At 47.6% G+C, this 7888-nt stretch overlaps 1 pseudogene; it reads left to right on the top strand.

Moving 5' to 3' along the window:
• The first annotated feature begins 1490 nt into the window (after window positions 1-1490).
• LOC105980390 lies at window positions 1491-6033 on the top strand (annotated as a pseudogene).
• Window positions 6034-7888: the final 1855 nt, after the last annotated feature.

Below are 7888 nucleotides of genomic sequence, written 5' to 3'. Positions count from 1 at the left end.
AGAAAGAAAGAAAGAAAGAAAGAAAGAAAGAAAGAAAGAAAGAAAGAAAGAAAGAAAGAAAGAAAGAAAGAAAGAAAAGAAAGAAAAAAGAATGAAAGAAGAGAGGGAAGGAGGGAGGGAGGGAGGGGGGAGGGAGGGGGAGGGAAGGAAGGAAGGGAGGAAGAAAGAAAGAAAGGGGAAGGAAGGAAGAAAGAGGGAAAGAAAGGGGAAGGAAGGAAGGAAAGAAGGAAGGAAGAAAGGAAGGAAGGAAGGAGGGAGGGAAGGAGGGAAGGAAGGCAGGCAAAAAGGAATCTCTGACAGTAGGTTGGTTCAGAATGCTTAATCTCCTGGGACCAGTCTTTGTGGTCCTATTCATCAGGCTGCAGACACATATCTAATATCCAGACCTACCCAAGTGTTAATCTGGCCCTCACTCATTCAGGCTCCAGACTTGATGGAGAACCTAAGCCTTCTGACTGCCAGCCTGGCCTCAATTTTTCCAGACTCCAGTTTGCCTCCTGAACAATTACAGACTCTGAAACCTTAGGCTCCAAGTCAACATAGACCTCAAGGCTAAGATGACTGATACCCTAGGCATTTGGCTGGTACATACAATTGCTAAGATCTGCCTCAGCAGATCTTAGTGTCTATAGCCCCCAACTGCAGTCTAGACCCATAAATGCAGCCACCAAATGCACTCTAGCATGATGCAGGACCAGGAGGCCTTAGATTCCAGGCCTGTCACAGTTTTGTACTTGAAGACCACAGTGACAGGCTGACACCCTGACACCCAGATACTGGGCTATTCCCTGCAGATTGTCGTGCTAGCTCTACTCAGTGCCAGGCAAGTCTCCAGGACACCAGTCAGCAGTCCAGTGGCACCACACTTAGACCCAGTCTTATTCCAGGCCATTGTAGCCTAGCATTTGAAGGACTAAGCTAACTCCATTCTAAAAGCAAGCCATCATTTTCTGTAAGACTGACCTCAGGTTGAACTTAAGGGACAAAACAGTTATTGGAAAAACCAGTTCTTGGAAGGTTCTCAGAAAGCCCGCAATCAAAACTGCAATTATACCCCTAGCAACCGCCAATTAGACAAGGGGTTGAAAACAACCAAAAACACAAAAGGTTGAGAAGCAACCGAAAAACACAAAAGTTTTTTAAAAAGTAGCATGGTCAGGCTACATTCAAACCTCACTACATGGGCCAATGGGACACTGACAAAATCACTTCTGTAAATGTCAACTAATCACGTAACTGCTTGTGTGGAAATCCTCTAAACTTGTTTGTTCAATACTATAAAAGTCATGCTGATTCTGTGCTCAGTGTCTCTTAGCATCACCGGTTACCGAGTGCACAGAAGAGCAAGTTCAAGCTTACAAATAAATGACTCTTATGCTGTTCGCATTGGTCGTGGTCTCTGGGGGTGGCTCAGAGTACGAGTCTAACATTTGGGGGCTCATCCGGGATGCTCCCCATAAGCCCACCCAGACACCAGATATCACGGAGTCATGAAAAACCCGGCTGGTAAGTTGAAGCATTGCCGTTCTGTATTTTTGGCTGCCTGCATGTTCTGTATCTGTAATTCTGGTCTCCTGTGGGGTCTGTATTTTGGTTGGCAGAGTCTTGGCACATGCACTATAAGGCTGCCAACTGGTATGTGGTAGACGTCCCCAGTCCTTATCTGGGTAGATTGCTGAGTAGTGTGGACATTTTTTGGAAAGTTTCTGTCTGTAGTCTGGTACTTTCAGTTTGGCAATCTACAACGCGCAGTATGTGTCTATCTTAAGTTGTGTTTCTGTGTTAAATGTTCTGTTTGTTTAAGTTTGTTTAGCAACCTGGCAGGAGAAATAATTCCTCTTAGAGTTCTCATTGGACAGAGTGAACTGAGAATTCCAGTTAGCAAGAGACAGAGACCATAGGGGTGTGCTCCAGATCCCTGAAGGGAATTTGTTGCTTGTCTTTTCTGTTAACAATTTTTCTTTTAGGAATAACTGTTGCTTCTTATTTTATATTCTTTAAATAAGGTATGTCTTTTACCCCTTGATAAGTTTTCCATTTTTATTTTTAAATTGTCATAGGAGTTATGTACTAGAATTGGTAGGAAATCACTCAGGAGAATGCCTTTCTGACCAAGTCCTTCGCTTTCAGTATTTGTTCCTGACTTTTTCCTTCTGTGACTGTTTAGAATGTCTTGTTGGAATGGATAATCATCATATTATAAGATGGCACAGAGCAACTCTACTCCTTTGAATATTTTAACTGAACATTTTGGGGACGTGAAAGACAGGGGACAATCCTTGAGTGTGGGAATTAAGAAAAGGAAGTTAATTACTTTTTGTTCCTCAGAATGGCCTACTTTTGGTGTGGGATGGCCCTCAGAAGGATCCTTTCATATGAACCTAATTCGGCAAGTCCAGTTCGCGGTGGGTACCCCAACCAAATTCCTTACATTCTGATGTGGCAAGATCTGGTAGAGGACCCTCCTTCTTGGTTAGCCCTTTTTTGCCTTCTTGGATGGCGCAACTAAGATCCTAGCAGTCAAGGAGATGGCTAAGTGCATGCCCTTTCTGCCTAGTCTCCCTCGGCCCCTCTTTACCCAGTCCTCCAGTGAGAATCAGTGGCTGACCTTCTACTTTCTGATCCCCCTCCTTACCTGCCGCCCCCTATTGCCCCAGAGGCACCAGATGAAGGACCAGTGGGAGGAGGCAGTGTAGTAGGGGCGGCAGGAGGAGCCAGTCTGGTGGGACCAGTGAGAGGAACACAAAGGAGGACATGTGTCAAGGCTACAGCCGCCCAACTCCACTGTGGTGCTGCTGTTCTGGGAGTACGGGTCCCTGATGAGACAGGAATACCAAGACTTCAGTATTGGCCTTTTGCTATTGTGATTTATATAACTGGAAAAACCAGAATGCTCAGTTTTCTGAAAACCCTAAAGACTTGATTGTACTTTTGGATAATGTTATGTTCACTCACCAGCCCACTTGGGATGACTGTCAGCAGTTACTCCGCATCTTCTTCACTACTGAGGGGAGAGAGAGGATCCAAGCAGAGGCCAGGAAGTTGGTCCCCAGGGAAGACGTGTGCCCCACAACCAACCCTGCCCTGATTAATACCACCTTCCCCGTGGAAAGATCACCAGATGATCAGTGGAACTACAACACCCCTGAAGGTAGGAAGAGGTTCTGGGTCTATCGCCAGACTCTAATGGTGGGTCTCAGGGCTGCTGCCCAAAAGCCTACTAATTTGACTAAGGTTTATGAAGTGTTACAGGGTAAGGAGGAATTCCCTGCAGCTTATCTAGAGAGGTTAGTGGAGGCTCTTAGACAATTTACTCCAATGAACCCAGAAGCACCAGAATCTCAAGCAGCTGTAGTTATGGCCTTTGTTAACCAGGTAGCACCAGATATTAAGAAAAAGCTACAAAAATTGGAGGATTTAGAGGGACAGACCATCCCAGGGTTACTGCACATGGCTCAGAGAAAGGCACACAAAGGCTCTAGCATGAGTACTGGTTACCACAACCAGCCGGAACCTGAAACTAGACCCCGCAACAGACAAGTGACTATAGACAAAGATTAATGCACCTATTGCAAGGGAAAAGGACATTGGGTGAAACAATGTCCAAAGAAGAGGAGGGACCCCAAGAAGGGTGGTTCTCAACATAAGCTGCTCCCTGTCCTGACAGTCAAAGACTCAGACCAGGAATAGGGAAGTCAGGGTTCCGTTTCCCTCCCCAAACTCCATGTAACTCTAACGGTGGAGGGGACCCCAGTGGATTTCCTGGTAGATACCAGTGCCAACATTCTGTTCTTCTCAAACCCCTTGGCAAAATCTCCAAGTAAGCCTCCTGGGTGCAAGGCGCCACTGGGATGAACAAGTGCCAATGGACGACTCGAAGAACAGTGGACCTCAACATGGGCTGGGTATCCCACTTGTTCTTAATCATCCCCGACTGCCCCTACCCACCGTTAGGCAGAGATCTCCTCACTAAAGTCGGAGCCCAGATACACTTTCAAGCATATGTGGCTGCAGTAAAGGATTTCAAAGGACACCCAATCCTAACCTTCATGTTAGAGGAAGAGTACCGACTACATCAACAACTTCCAACTTCCATCAGTGACCTAGACCAATGGTTGCAGGAATTTCCTGAGGCTTGGGCAGAGACCAGCTGGATGGGGTTAGCAAAGCATAGACCAGCAATCTATGTCAAGCTAACGCCTGGAGCTGACCCTGTAAGGGTTCAACAGTTCCCCATGACTCGGGAGGCAGTTACGGATACTGAAACCTTGTCAGTAGGCATGGAATACCCCCTGTTGCCCGTTCAAAAGCCTTACTCCAACAACTATGTCTGGTGCAGGACCTGGGAGAGGTAAACAAAAGAGTAGTGGACATTCATCCTACTGTTCCTAACCATACACACTTCTTAGCTCTTTTACCCCAAAAGCAATGGTATACGGTACTGGACTTGAAGGATGCCTTCTTTTGCCTCCCCTTGTCCCCTAAGAGCCAGGATTTGTTCGCCTTTGAATGGAGCAACCTGGAGGAGGGAATCAGTGGCCAGCTGACCTGGACCAGATTGCCACAGGAATTTAAGAGCCCCCCCCATGATCTTTGATGAAGCCCTCCATGAAGACCTGGGTGAGTTCTGCTGTAATCATCCTGAGATAACCATTCTACAGTATGTGGATGATCTCCTGGTTGCTGCCTTGGATGAAGAAAGCTGTCTACAGGGAACCAAGGCACTGTCTCAAACCCTGGGAGAACTGGGATATTGGGCCTCTGCTAAGAAAGCCCAGATCTGCAAACAGGAATTAAGTTATCTGGGATATACCCTGAAAGGGGGCCAGCGGTGGCTATCAGAAGCCAGGAAAGAGACAGTTCTCAGGATACCAACACCCCAGAATCCCTGCCAGGTTCGAGAATTTCTAGGATCAGCCGGATTTTGTAGAGTGTGGATCCTAGGGTTCAAAGAAATGGCTAAGCCCCTATACAAGGCCACTAAAGACAGAGAACCTTGGCAATGGACAAAGGAAATGGGGAGTGCCTTTCAACAAATCAAAAAGGCCCTGTTAACATCCCCTGCCTTAGGACTGCCTAATGTCACCAAACCCCTCCACTTGTATGTGGACGAGAGGAAAGGAGTGGCTAAAGGGGTATTGACTTAGTATCTAGGGCCATGGCACCGCCCCATGGCATACCTATCAAAAAGATTAGACTCTATAGCAGCTGGTTGGCCACCTTGCCTGCTAATGATAGCAACCACAGCCTTGTTGGGTAAGGACGCTGATAAAATAACTTTGGGACAAGAACTAACAGTGACAATGCCCCGTGTGATTGAAGGGGTCTTCAAACAACCCCCAGACCGGTGGCTCAGCAATGCCTGGCTCACCCATTACCAAGCACTCTTAATTAATCCATCTACAATCACATTTCAGGCTCCATCTGCCCTAAACCCAGCTACCCTATTACCTGATCCTGACTTGGGGACTGTGCTTCACGATTGTATGGAAATCCTAGCCACCCTTCATGGTGTGCAGAAAGATCGACAGGACCAGCCCCTGCAGGATGCAGACATTGTCTGGTACACTGATGGAAGCAGCTTCATAAAGGAAGGAAAATGGTATGCTGGGGTAGCAATGGTAGATGGAGAAAATGTGGTGTGGGCCAAGCCCTTGCCAACTGGGACATCTGTCCAATGGGCTGAATTAGTGGCACTGACCCAAGCATTAACACTGGGTAAAGACAAGAGATTGACTGTATACATTGACAGCTGCTATGCTTTTGCCACAGCACATGTGTACGGAGCCATATACCAAGAGCGGGGCTTACTGACCGCAGAAGGAAAAACAATTAAAAATAAAGAAGAAATTTTAACCTTGCTGGAAGCCCTGTGGCTCCCAAAACAACTAGCGCGATAATCCATTGTCCTGGACATCAAAAATCCAACAACCTGGTGGCTCAGGGCAACACCTAGCAGACCAAACAGCTTGCAAGGTTGCCCTCCAGGTGGGTCAGGTTATGATAACAAGATTACCAGACCCAGGCCATTGAGACCTCCCATAGACACCAAACTACTCGGAACAAGACTTGCAATGGATCAAAAAGCTGCGCATGACCCAGTTACTGAACAGGTAGTGGAGGGACTCAAAATGCAAGGTAATCTAACCTGAAAATTGGGAACCCAAGTTTTGCTCAAAATACATAGGTCAACCCATATGGGGGCTAAGATGGGAGATCTACTATGCCAAGCCAGCCTAAGAATCCAAGGGGCAAGTCCAAAGATTGAACAGATTGTAGCCAGCTGCAAAACTTGCCAACTGACCAATGCCACCCGTCTAGCAACCCATCCGGGAACCAGGATGAGGGGAGAGCGACCAGGAGCCTATTGGGAAGTGGACTTCATAGAGGTAAAACAGGGCAAGTATGGTTACAAGTATTTGTTAGTCTTTATCGACACCTTCTCAGGTTGGGTGGAGGCCTTCCCCACCAAGCACAAGACAGCACAAGTGGTAACCAAGAAGCTACTGGAAGACCTCTTGCCCAGGTATGGCTTCCCAGCTATGAGAGGGTCAGATAATAGACCAGCATTTGTGTTCAAGGAAACTCAGGGACTAGCATCCATGCTTGGGGCAAATTGGAAATCACATAGTGCTTACAGACCCCAGAGCTCAGGACAGGTAGAAAGTATGAATAGAACCCTAAAAGAGACCCTAACCAAATTGACCTTGGAGACTGGCGGGGACTGGATGACTCTCCTCCCCTTCGCCCTCTATAGGGCTCGTAATTCCCCTTATAAAATAGGACTGACCACTGATGAAATTATGTTTGGAACTCCCCCACCTATTATTCCTAACCTGTCTGAGCAGTTACTTACAGAGGCTGATGACTGTGAATGTTCAGTCTCCCTTCAAGCCCTACAGCAGACACACCAGGAGGTGTGGCCTCTTCTGAGAGCAGTGTATGTGACAGGACCTCCTCCAGACCCTCATCACTACAAGCCAGGAGACTGGGTCTACCTGAAAAGACACTGACAGGAGTCACTGGAGCCCTGCTGGAAAGGACCCTACCTGGTGATCTTCACAACTCCTGCCACTCTCAAAGTCGACGGGATAGCCACCTGGATTCATTACTCGCATGCCAAGCTAGAGGACCCCTGTGCAGTAATGGAGAACTCTCCTGCCTAGACTGAGCCAGCAAGTAGAAAAGACTGCAAACCCTTTCAAGCTTAAGTTGTGCCATGGATTGCAAAAATGATGATTCTGTATCTAACTAGCTTAGCCTAAATGGGTATGCTAGGTGGGGCCAGCGGAAGTCTCCACCAACCTTACAACTTAACCTGGGTAATAATACAGACAGGATTAGAAGAAGTAGTCAACTCTACTTCCGTGGTTTCTCCAAAAGGACAAGGGTGGCCGATCTATACTTGGACATATGTCGGCTGGCTGCGGGCAGCTGGGATATTGGAGATTGGTCGACCGAGTCCAGAGGCAGACCTGAATGCGGGAACGGGAAGCTGACTGCACCATCCCATCGGTAAAAGGGAGAGGACCCAGTTGTGGGCACGTTATGAATAGAGCTGACCTCAAATGGACTCCTTTTTACATCTGCCCAGGAGGAAGAAGAAATGGAAATCAGGTCAAAAATCGCTGAGGGGGTTGGGGGGGGGGGATGAGTTTAACTGTAGATCATGGGGTCGTGAAACTACAGGAACTGGCTACTGGATTGCCCAGGGAAAGGATCTGATCACGGTCCCCGCAGGCAGCATTCCTAAGGACCCGCCTGGGTTGTGTGGGCCTTTGACCAGGTCTTGTTCCTCATTTATGTGCAACCAAGTAGTGATGTGATTCACTGAAGCAGGGGAAAAAGGTATGTTGGCTGGGAAGCAGGCCAGACCTGGGGACTAAGA

This window comes from Dipodomys ordii, unplaced genomic scaffold (assembly GCF_000151885.1).
Source record: "Dipodomys ordii isolate 6190 unplaced genomic scaffold, Dord_2.0 Scaffold9, whole genome shotgun sequence".
Lineage (NCBI taxonomy): Eukaryota > Metazoa > Chordata > Mammalia > Rodentia > Heteromyidae > Dipodomys > Dipodomys ordii.
Note: the sequence above shows the minus strand (reverse complement) of the source record. Positions and strands in the feature narration are given on the sequence as shown.